This window comes from Myotis nattereri (genome assembly GCF_964212035.1).
Source record: "Myotis nattereri genome assembly, chromosome: 16".
Taxonomy (NCBI): domain Eukaryota; kingdom Metazoa; phylum Chordata; class Mammalia; order Chiroptera; family Vespertilionidae; genus Myotis; species Myotis nattereri.
Window position 1 is genome coordinate 37,314,927 of NC_138091.1, and position 9,981 is coordinate 37,324,907.

The window sequence follows — 9,981 nt, forward strand, 5'->3', positions numbered from 1 at the left end:
TGGCCCCTTGTCCCAGTTTTTATCATGGCCCCCTCAAACTCCCCATGGGTGAATTTCTTCTTTGAAATAAACAGAATTGAAATTTTCTCCATTTTATCTGATGTGCCAATAAAGGAGCCTTTAGACAGCCTTGCTATTTTTATTAATCTATAACAGGCAAACTAAGTGTGTTTGGTATGCAAATGTTGCTCTGATTAGTCACCTGCTTTCCAATGAGATTGTCCCCCTGAGCTCCTGCTCTATGGCAGTTATGGAGCTGCCAGGGATCTCGAATAACTGTCACAGATGCATCAAACAGCCAAGGTGTCTCTAGACTTCATTTTTATTTCTCTGGAAAACAGGAAGCCTAAATGCTTTCAGGCTGTAGTTGAACATTCGGAAATTGGGTAGGTCACACCATTGCTTCTGCTGCCGCTCCTGCAGGGGACGCCCTTCCATTCCTCACATGCAATTTATACCCTATCTGTACCCGGCAACCATTCAGTATTGATTCCAGAATCTGCTCACGTTTCATCTCACCTATACAATCTTCCCTGACTCTGCCAAGTCAAACACATCTCCTCTATCCCTGCCCTCATCCTGTACTTTACACAGATTTCCATCATAGCAGCCATAACTTTTCACGTTTATTTCACATTAATTCTTACCTTATGTTATAGACTGAATTCCCCCCACCCCCGGCACCCCCCTCCCCCCAAAAAAGATCTGTTAAAGTCCTAACCCCCAGCACCTTGGAATGTGACCTTATTTGGAAGTTGAGTCATTGTAGATGTAATTAGTTAGGATGGGGTCATACTGAAGTAGGGTGGGCCTTACTCCATTGTGACTGGTGTCCTTATAAGACGAGAGAGACACAGACGCACAAGGGGAGGGTGCCACGTAATGACGGAGGCAGAAATGAAGAGCTGCCGCTGTAAGTGGCGAGGAGCGCCAAGGAGCTCCAAACCACCAGAAGCTAGCAAGAGGCAAGGTTGACTGTCCGCTACAGGCTTCAGAAGGAGGAGCATGCTTTTAGACTCCTAGCCTTCTGAACTGTGGGACAATTACTTTTGTTTGTTTTTTAAGCCACCGGTTTGTGATGCATTGTTATGGCAGCTGTAGGGAACCAATACCTCTTACTAGACCATAAGCTCCTTGAGGACAAAAATCTTGTTTGATTTATTTATCGGTCCTTGGCACTTGTCACACTATCTCAACCGGTATGTTGATGGATGGATGAAAGAATGCACTACCTATTCCTTTGCCTTCGTCTCTGATTGGAACTGCAGAAAAACCACTTTCAATGCTGTTGCATGTGGCCACACAGGTTAGACACTGCATGATTCCAGATTTTGTGATGTGGGGACCTTCAGTTATTTATTATTGTAAAACTTCATCTACATAAAGAAAGTCAGTAGAAGAGTGAATTTCCAGGCCTATATGTTAGAAAAACCACTACTCTTTTGAGTTTCAGCTCTTACCCTGCTAAATAGCACAAACCATAAGCAATTACCCTGTAGATCACAGCCAAGTCCAGCCAGCTACCTGCTTTTGTAAATAAAGTTTTATTGGCACACAGCAGCACTCATTCACTTACATATTGTCTACAGCTGCTTTAGTCCTACAGTGAGAGAGAGAGAGGTGAGTGGTTGTGATACAGACCTCAAAGGCTAAAATAGTTACTATCTGGCCCCTTGTAGAAAAATTCTGTGGAGCTCTGCCCTAGATAACATAAATTGGTAGACGTTGCCAGAATGTTTTATATTAAGTGGTAAAAATTCCATCTTGAAACTGAAACCATTCATTTTATCATACTTTGGAAGATTCTAGACTACTACTGTTAATGTCGGCATGCCAGAAAGAAAATTATGTGTAGAAAATAATTTATTTCTTCCTCAAAATGGGGTTTAAAAAAAAAAGAGTGTATAAACTTATTTATGTGTGTATGTGACTAAGGGGTGTGGGTGGAGTAAATTCCAAGCAAATATAACATATGCAATTTACACAATTAGGTGCTCTATATAACGGATTTTTGGAACTGTGTCCAACTCCCCAAATTGGAGAGAAGTAATAACTGGAGAAATGGATGGAGATCTATTACAAAGTCCAGGAGGAAAAATGGTATTCTAATGTTTATGGGGAAAGTCCTGCCTGCAGTTTTATTCCTTCTGGAAAGTCTTGTGGAAAGTCTCAGGCCTTTCTGAGAGGTCCCTTAGGCATCCGGGACATGCCTGACGTGTGACCTGGTCACCCTGGCTTTACCTGACTGGACCAAGGCTGGACGCCTGATCCACAGGTCAAAGGCCTATGCAATGGCCTGATTTAAGGGCTCTGCACAGTGGTCACCCTTGCGGGGAGTTTAGAGACTTATGGAGACAGTGAATCTATGTATCAGGATTAGCAAAGCAAAAGCAGAGAGTTCTTGTCATCACAATGACAGGACAGTTGTTACCTAAGGAATAAGAAGAAAACCTGCTCACAAAAGTGCATCCTGAGTGATGTCGTTTCAAGAGGTCTGACTGTGCTGCTGGGGTGGTGTCATTAACCATGGTCCAGTTGGTTTCATTTTTGTGTTGCTGTTTGAGGGTGGGTTAGGTCATGATCAGCTCAGTTTCTGTATTTCATCACTTCATCCACTCTCTTCCCATCCTTTGTACTCACACCGATTATCCTTTATCTGCAATTGCCTTACGAACTCTAAGCCTCACCAACCCAACCATGTGCTTCTCTACTCCTGTACGTGGGCAGTTAGGGTTTACCCAGTCCTAAATGTATTACCCAGCCACTGTACTGGTATTAGTGGCGTTATAAGTGCATGTCTGTTTGGGAGTACCTTTATGTGTCCATATTTGACTCACTCTCCTCTTCCTCAGAGTTGATTCTGCAAAGCTCTGACACCTCCCCAGGCTTCATCTCTATTGCTCACCTTGCATCCTACCTCAGAGAAAATAGAGATATCCAGCCTCAATTTCCGGACTCTCCCCAACAACTTATATAAACCTGCACCCTTTCTTTCATGCTTTCCTAAAGAAGATGTGAAGCTTTTCTTGTTCAAAGTGAATCCCTTTGCCTATTGGCCAAATCCCAAGGTCTTCCGTTCTTGATTCTAGACTTTTCCTATGCAATTATTCCCTCTCATTCCCATATCTACCATTTCTCCCCTGTCCATGGCTTCTTTCCTTGAGCATACATATAGGCTCATGTCTCCCCTCTTTAAAAAAACAAAACCCTTTCTTGACTCTTCCTAAACTTCTAGCTATCATTGAATTAACTCATTTTTCACCTTAAAGGGTATAGGAAATTCTGGTTACTATGGAGAACTGTGGCAATTAAAAGAACCCTATTCTCAAGTTTAAGCACATAGAAATACTGATTAGAATATAATAAACTATTAAAAAAAAATAACTACCTGAGCTCAACTTGAATAAGAGGTATCTCTAAGTCCTGGAAAAGGAGAAGAGTTTGAATATCAGAATGATGACAAGGATCAAAATTCAAATGGCTGCAGGAATGTTGGAGCCTGAAATAGGCCTGAATGGGTGGGAGCTGCTATTCTATCAGCATGAGTGGCAGAGTGCAGGCTGCAGGACCTGTGTTGAAGGGAACTGGGCCTCAGCTACCTGCATCCAGGTCCAAATCACAGAGGTCTGTATCATTCATGAAACAGGAGCCAAAAAGATTCCTCTCACCAGCCTCTGGAAGCATTAGCAAAGCTGGGTGTCTTCCCAAGACAATGTGTTCAAAGACTTTTACCCATGAGAAAGCAGAAACCAAGGCCACAGGACCTGCGAGTGGAGTATTGGGTCTAAACTCATACTTCCCATGTGGCTCTGTGATCCTAGCTAAGGCATTAACACAAGCATTTGTCCAGATCCAGTGATAGCTGTAGGGCCTTTGCAGAGGAAAACTGCCCTATAAGCACATCTCTACAACACAGGGAGTATGGGCTCTCCTCACAGAAGATGAACTCATAATAAAAATTTATAAACTAGACAAAACATCCCAAAAAGTCGGCAGATATAATTTACAGCAGGATTTGCATTCCTAGAACTTGAAATAATAGGTCAATATGAAAGAAACTTTAAAAAGTTTACAAATATGAAGGAAGGAATAGAATCCATTAGGCAAAAAAGGGACAGTACAAGAAAAAGCTGATTTGAAAGAAAAACACACCTAGAAATGAAAAATGTAGCTTTTATAATTTAAGTCAGTGATTGGATTGAAGAATAGTCTACACATAGCTGAAGAGATAAAAGAAATGCAGCTCAGAAAGAGATAAAGGGAAACATAAAAGAGGAGTGAAGAGACATGGAAGATAGAATTAAAAAATCCAATATATTTCTAATAGAATTCCAGAAGAAGAGTGTGGTAGCTATTATTGCTAACTTCCAAATATTTCATGTTCTTTTCCTGGACACATAGGATAATTGCACTTCCCCACCACCTGGAAGTTAGGTATAGCCACGTGACTTACTTTCGCCAATGCAATGTGAAGGGAGGTAATACATGTCTCTTCTGGCAGATGACTTAAGATGCAATACACAATTCTTCACACTCATTTTTCCCTCTTCTGCCAAGGCCACCAGCAACATCCCCGGTGGTGGTTATTTTATCAACTGGGTCTTAGAGTAAAAAGAACAAAGAGCTGAGATAATCAGTCAATCCGCAGTGGGCTTGTAAGCAGGATGGTGTTATGGGTTGAACTGTCTCTCCCAGAAAAGATATGTAAAAGTTCTACCCATACCTTAGAATGTGACCTTATTTGGAAATAGGGTCATTGCAGATGTAATTAGTTAAGGTGAGGTCATACTGAAGTAGAATGGGCTTCTAATCCAATATGACTGGTGTCCTTATAAAAAGAACCCATGAGAAGAGATACAGGAAGAACTCCATGTGATAATGCAGGATTGGAGTAATGTGTCTACAAGCCAAGGAATTCCAAAGATTGCAGGCAAACCACCAGAAGCTGGGACCAGGCAAGGAAGGATTCACCAACAGGTTTCAGAGGAAGTATGATTTCAGACTTCTAGTCTCCAGAACCCTAAGATAAATATACTTCTGTTGTTCTAAGTCACCCCATTTATGGTTCTTTGTTATGACAACTAATTAACTAACTAACTAACTAACTAACTAACTAACTAGGACACTAATGTAAATGGCAAAGCCATCTTTCCTCTCCAGTGGTCAGCAAACTGCGGCTCACGAGCCACATGCGGCTCTTTGGCCATTGAGTGTGGCTCTTCCATAAAATACCGACTTCTGCGCATGGGCCACGAAGTTTCAATCGCACTGTACGTGAGCGCCCGCACGTGGTATTTTGTGAAAGAGCCACACTCAAGGGGCCAAAGAGCCGCATGTGGCTCGCGAGCCGCAGTTTGCTGACCACGGCTCTATGCCAACCATCGCAGATATTTAGAACTGGGTTGGCTTCTATAGGATAAGCAGAGAAAGAATGTGAGCTTAAAGGGCCTAGAAATTTCACTTCATCTGAAATCCCCAAAACAGAACCAAAAGCATCTAACCCATTTTATTTTCATTATAATATTGATGAATGTGAAGTAGTAAGTCTGCCGGCTGACCAAGTATGAGTTAGCTCACCAGTAAGAGTACACCAGGGGAAATTACTAGTAGATGTTCTCACTGGGCACCTCTCCAACATGTGTTTGTCATTGCCCACCTCCCCACCCCCAAATTCAGGGTGATATCTAGGTACCTCCCCAAATACATCCAAGAGGCTTCCCTTTTCTGTTCTTTATTTTTCTTTTACCCACTCTCTACCCCCAACAACCATTGTTTTTTTTTTTCTTCAGTTTACCCTGGTCTTGCTTTAAATCTGGCAATAATGTCCAAAAGCATTTCTTTAATCCCGCTGGAAGAAAACAGAATATCAAAATTTCTAATCCCTGCTCTACCACTTCAATTCACAGGTATTCCTTTGAATAATGTTATAACTCTGCCTGGCGCCATTGTGGAGACAAGGCAGCTGAGGGTGGGGAAGGCAGAGAGACAGGATCTGTGTAGTCAGGAGAGGAATATAAGGGGAAAAAGGAACACAAAACTAGACATGGAGGTGGGTGACTAAGAGTCACCAGCCTTTCCTCCCGGAGTGGACATGCTGAAGCCTCTTGACCCTGGGAAATAAGTGTTTCCCAATGCTTCCTTGCCTTCTGCTCTCAATCTCTGGCATTCTGATTTTGAGAAGTGAAAATAATATTTTGATTTAAGCCATATGGCCTTTTTCTCCTTACACTGGAGCTGTAGAAAACTCACAGGGGCAGGTGTGGAAAGCAGTGGCAGCTGAGTGGGTGGGTACATAGGGTCTGTGTGCCCATAGCTTGTGAGGTCTGTAGCTATGGCAACTGTGCGCAATGCCACTCACAAAGCATCATAACATGGCCCTAGAGTTACCCCTGGCTCAACTATTCCTCTTCAGTGTATTATCTGAGCTGCTGTTTCCTAGCTACCAGAGTTCTGTTACATTTTTTTGAAGTTGTGCTTAAGTATTGTGTTTGTCAGCGGTGCTTGCTGTCATTACACTTTAGTTCATCTGACAGTAAACCCAAAAAACCATTTCTTATAGATCTTGTTAATTGTTAAAAATTGTCTGTACTTAAACATATTGAGTTAAAAAGATTCTTAAGGATGTAGTCTGGACAAAATGATCACTTGACATTTTTTTCTAGTTCTAAAGGTTCATTCTGGATTCTGTTAGAGCAATTGATACTATTGATTGACTTCCTGCTTACTGAAAATCATTTGTTTTTAGCCAGTTATTACAATTTCCCGAACATAAGAGTAGTAAAATTAAAATAAAATTTACAATGATATATGCAAATATGTTATATCCTATGGAGCTTGTACACTAATGATTTATGTATAAGTACCCTATAAAAGAAAGCTTCGTTGTGTTAATTCTGAGAATATATGCACAAATAGTTTCTTGTATTTATTGTCAAAAACAATACCCAAATCCTCATAAATATTTCTGCTGTAATTAAATGTAAATGTTTTTTAAACATTCATGAGTTAGCAATTTACTATGTTCATATTTTAGCTTCCTTATGTTTGGTCATTAATTGTGGTATCATAAACAGCTAAGATTTAAAGTCCTTAACTTTCCCAGGACCAAGCAGAAGCAAGATGTCAACATCCATAAGTTATGAGCAGTCTCCCAAAGGGACTGTAATATGAAATATACTTATAATTGAATTAACTCACAAGAAGATTCTGGGAAGATGACAGCATCAGTAGCATAGTTTTACATTCTCTCTGAATACTTACATAATAACAGAAAGAACAACTGGATAGCAAAACCTAAAATCTGTAAACAATAGTTTTTAAACAAAGTGAGAGAGTATATTTACAAACTTCAAAATTCAAGTAGGTGGGTATAAACTACCAACAGCCACAATATGTGCATGGTATCTGTGTCTGTGCTGGGGAGCGGTAAAGAAGCTGCCTCCAATGGATCTGAGAGCAGTAGGACCTCAAAATTGACAATAGACCCTGACTGGAAAGGGTAAGGCAATTTGAGAACAGCAGATGAAACTGGAGGGGTTTTGACCAATAAAAGCAATAAATTCAACAGTAGTGCCTGAATAGAAATCAGTGGAATTAAAGAAAATATTTTTAAGTGAAGAAAGAGACAAAAAGGTAATTGAGAAAAAGTGACAGATATTGAAGAGTGGCAAAGAAGATCCAAATACGGAACAGAATGCCCTAAAGAAAACAAAATTAAGGAAACAGAATAAATTCTAAAACTGTCAAACATCTTGAAAAAAATGTTTGAAATGACATACTGATAATGTACAGAATGACCAATTCTAGTAAAATTACTGGATTTTAAAGAAAAAGAAAAAATCCTTTGGACCTCTAGAAAAAAAGACTATAATATTTTCAATTCGAGGTTGGGAATCCATATATGCAGAGGCCAACTTAAATTATATGTGGATTTTTTTTACTGCACAGTGGATTGGCACCCCCAATCCGTGCATTATTCAAGGGTCAACTATATGTGAGTTATAAGGGGAAAAAATGGAATTATCATCAGGCTTACATTTTTAGATTGTTATCAGAAAATGCAGTAATATCATCAAGATAATTAAATTAAGAAAGTATGAGTCAATTATGAAAGATACAGGCAAACTGTTATCAACATCTAAGAACTCAAGAAGTATTATTCCTCTTAGTCCTTCCCAAGGAATCTTCTAATGAATGAGTTTCAAACAAACAAAATGACTGGAGAGACATCAACATAAGGAAAGGTGGTGAGCATTAAATACATTTACCGGTATAACTAAGACTAAATGAGGGCTAAAAGATAGTGTGTTATATAATGGCTACATACTCTGACAATGTAGATATAGTCCAGCTATTAAAAAAAAAAAATGAGAAGAGAACAAATGCAAAAAAAGAAAAAAATGCTTAAATGTTTCTATTACCCATAATGGCGATAGTAGTGGTATTGTTATTTTGAGACTGTCCTGGGGAGACAAAAGTTGGAGTTCAGGGTCTGTATTAGAGTTCTCCAATGAAACAGAACCAATAGTATTTGGTAGATATATAAGAGGAGATTTATTATAGGCATTGGCTTAAGCAGTTATGGAGACCAAGAAGTCCTACTATTTACCACCTACGAGCTATAGAACCAGGAAAGCCGGTGGTATTTGATAAAATCTAAAGGCCTGAGAACTAGGGGAACCAATGGTGTGATTCCCAGTCTGAGGTTGAAGGGCTGAAAATGGGGGCATGTTGGTGTCAGTCTCAGAGTCCAAGGCCCTGAGAATCTGGAGCGTCAATGTCCAAGGGCAGGAGAAGATGGATATCCTAGCTTAAGGAGAGAGAGAGAATTCACTCTTCCTCCACTTTTTTGTTCTATTTAGGCTCTCAACAAATTGAATGATGTCTGCCCACATTGGTGAGGGCGATTTTCGTTAACTCAGTCTACTGATTCAAATGCTAACCTCTTCTGGAAACACCCTCACAGACACCCCCAGATATGTTTTACCAGCCATCTATGCATCTCTTAGTCCAGTGGAGTCTACACATAAAATTAACCATTACAGGGTTCATCAAGAAGCAAGAACTCCGATGAACAAGGTTTATAATTAAGAGTCGTGAAAGGGCTATGCCCTAGAATTAGGGCAAGCCAGTCTTACCTGGATAAAGGTAATGTGCCTGAAGTCTATCTCACTGCTAGAAGAAAATGAATTCTTCTGTGGAGGATAATTCCATCATCATCCAGAGATATAATTTTTCATATATAAAATCTTGCATTCAATTAAAAATAAACAAAACCAGGAAACAGGACCAAAGATTGAAAATCAAGAATAAATAGACCATGAAAATAAACTTACAGGTGACAAACATACTTGAGTTATTTATTTAGTCACAATTAAAAAACAAATAATGGTGGGTAGTATGTTTAAGGAAGAATTCCACTAGAGAATTGGTATTAATAAAAAAAAAAAGAATTAATTCTATAATTTAAAAATATAACTGAAATTAAGAATTTAAAATGGGTTTAACAGTATTAGACCCAGCAAAAGAGATTACTGAACTGAGAGATAAATCAGTAGAAAATATGCAGATTGAAGTATGGAGAAAAAAGTATGGAATATAGAGTAGAGAATATAAGAAACAAGTGGGGCACAGTGAAAGATCTTATGGTTCTCAATGGAGTCCAGAGGAGTGGAGACCAGGAATGTGGCAGGAGCCACCTTTGAAAAGACACTAGCCAAGAATTTTCCCGAATTAGCAAAAGACATTAAATCAGAGAACCACGAAGCTCTTTGAATATGTAGTAAAAGAAATACAAGGAAAACCACACCTAAACAAACCACTGAAAACTAATGCTAATATAAAGATGTTAAAGTGAGCCAGAGGTAAAAAAAAAAAAAAGAAAAAGAAAAAGAAAAAAGCACATTATCTTCTAATGAGTAACAATAAAACTGAAAGCTAATTTTTCCAACAGAAATGATGGAAATCAGAAGACAATGGAAT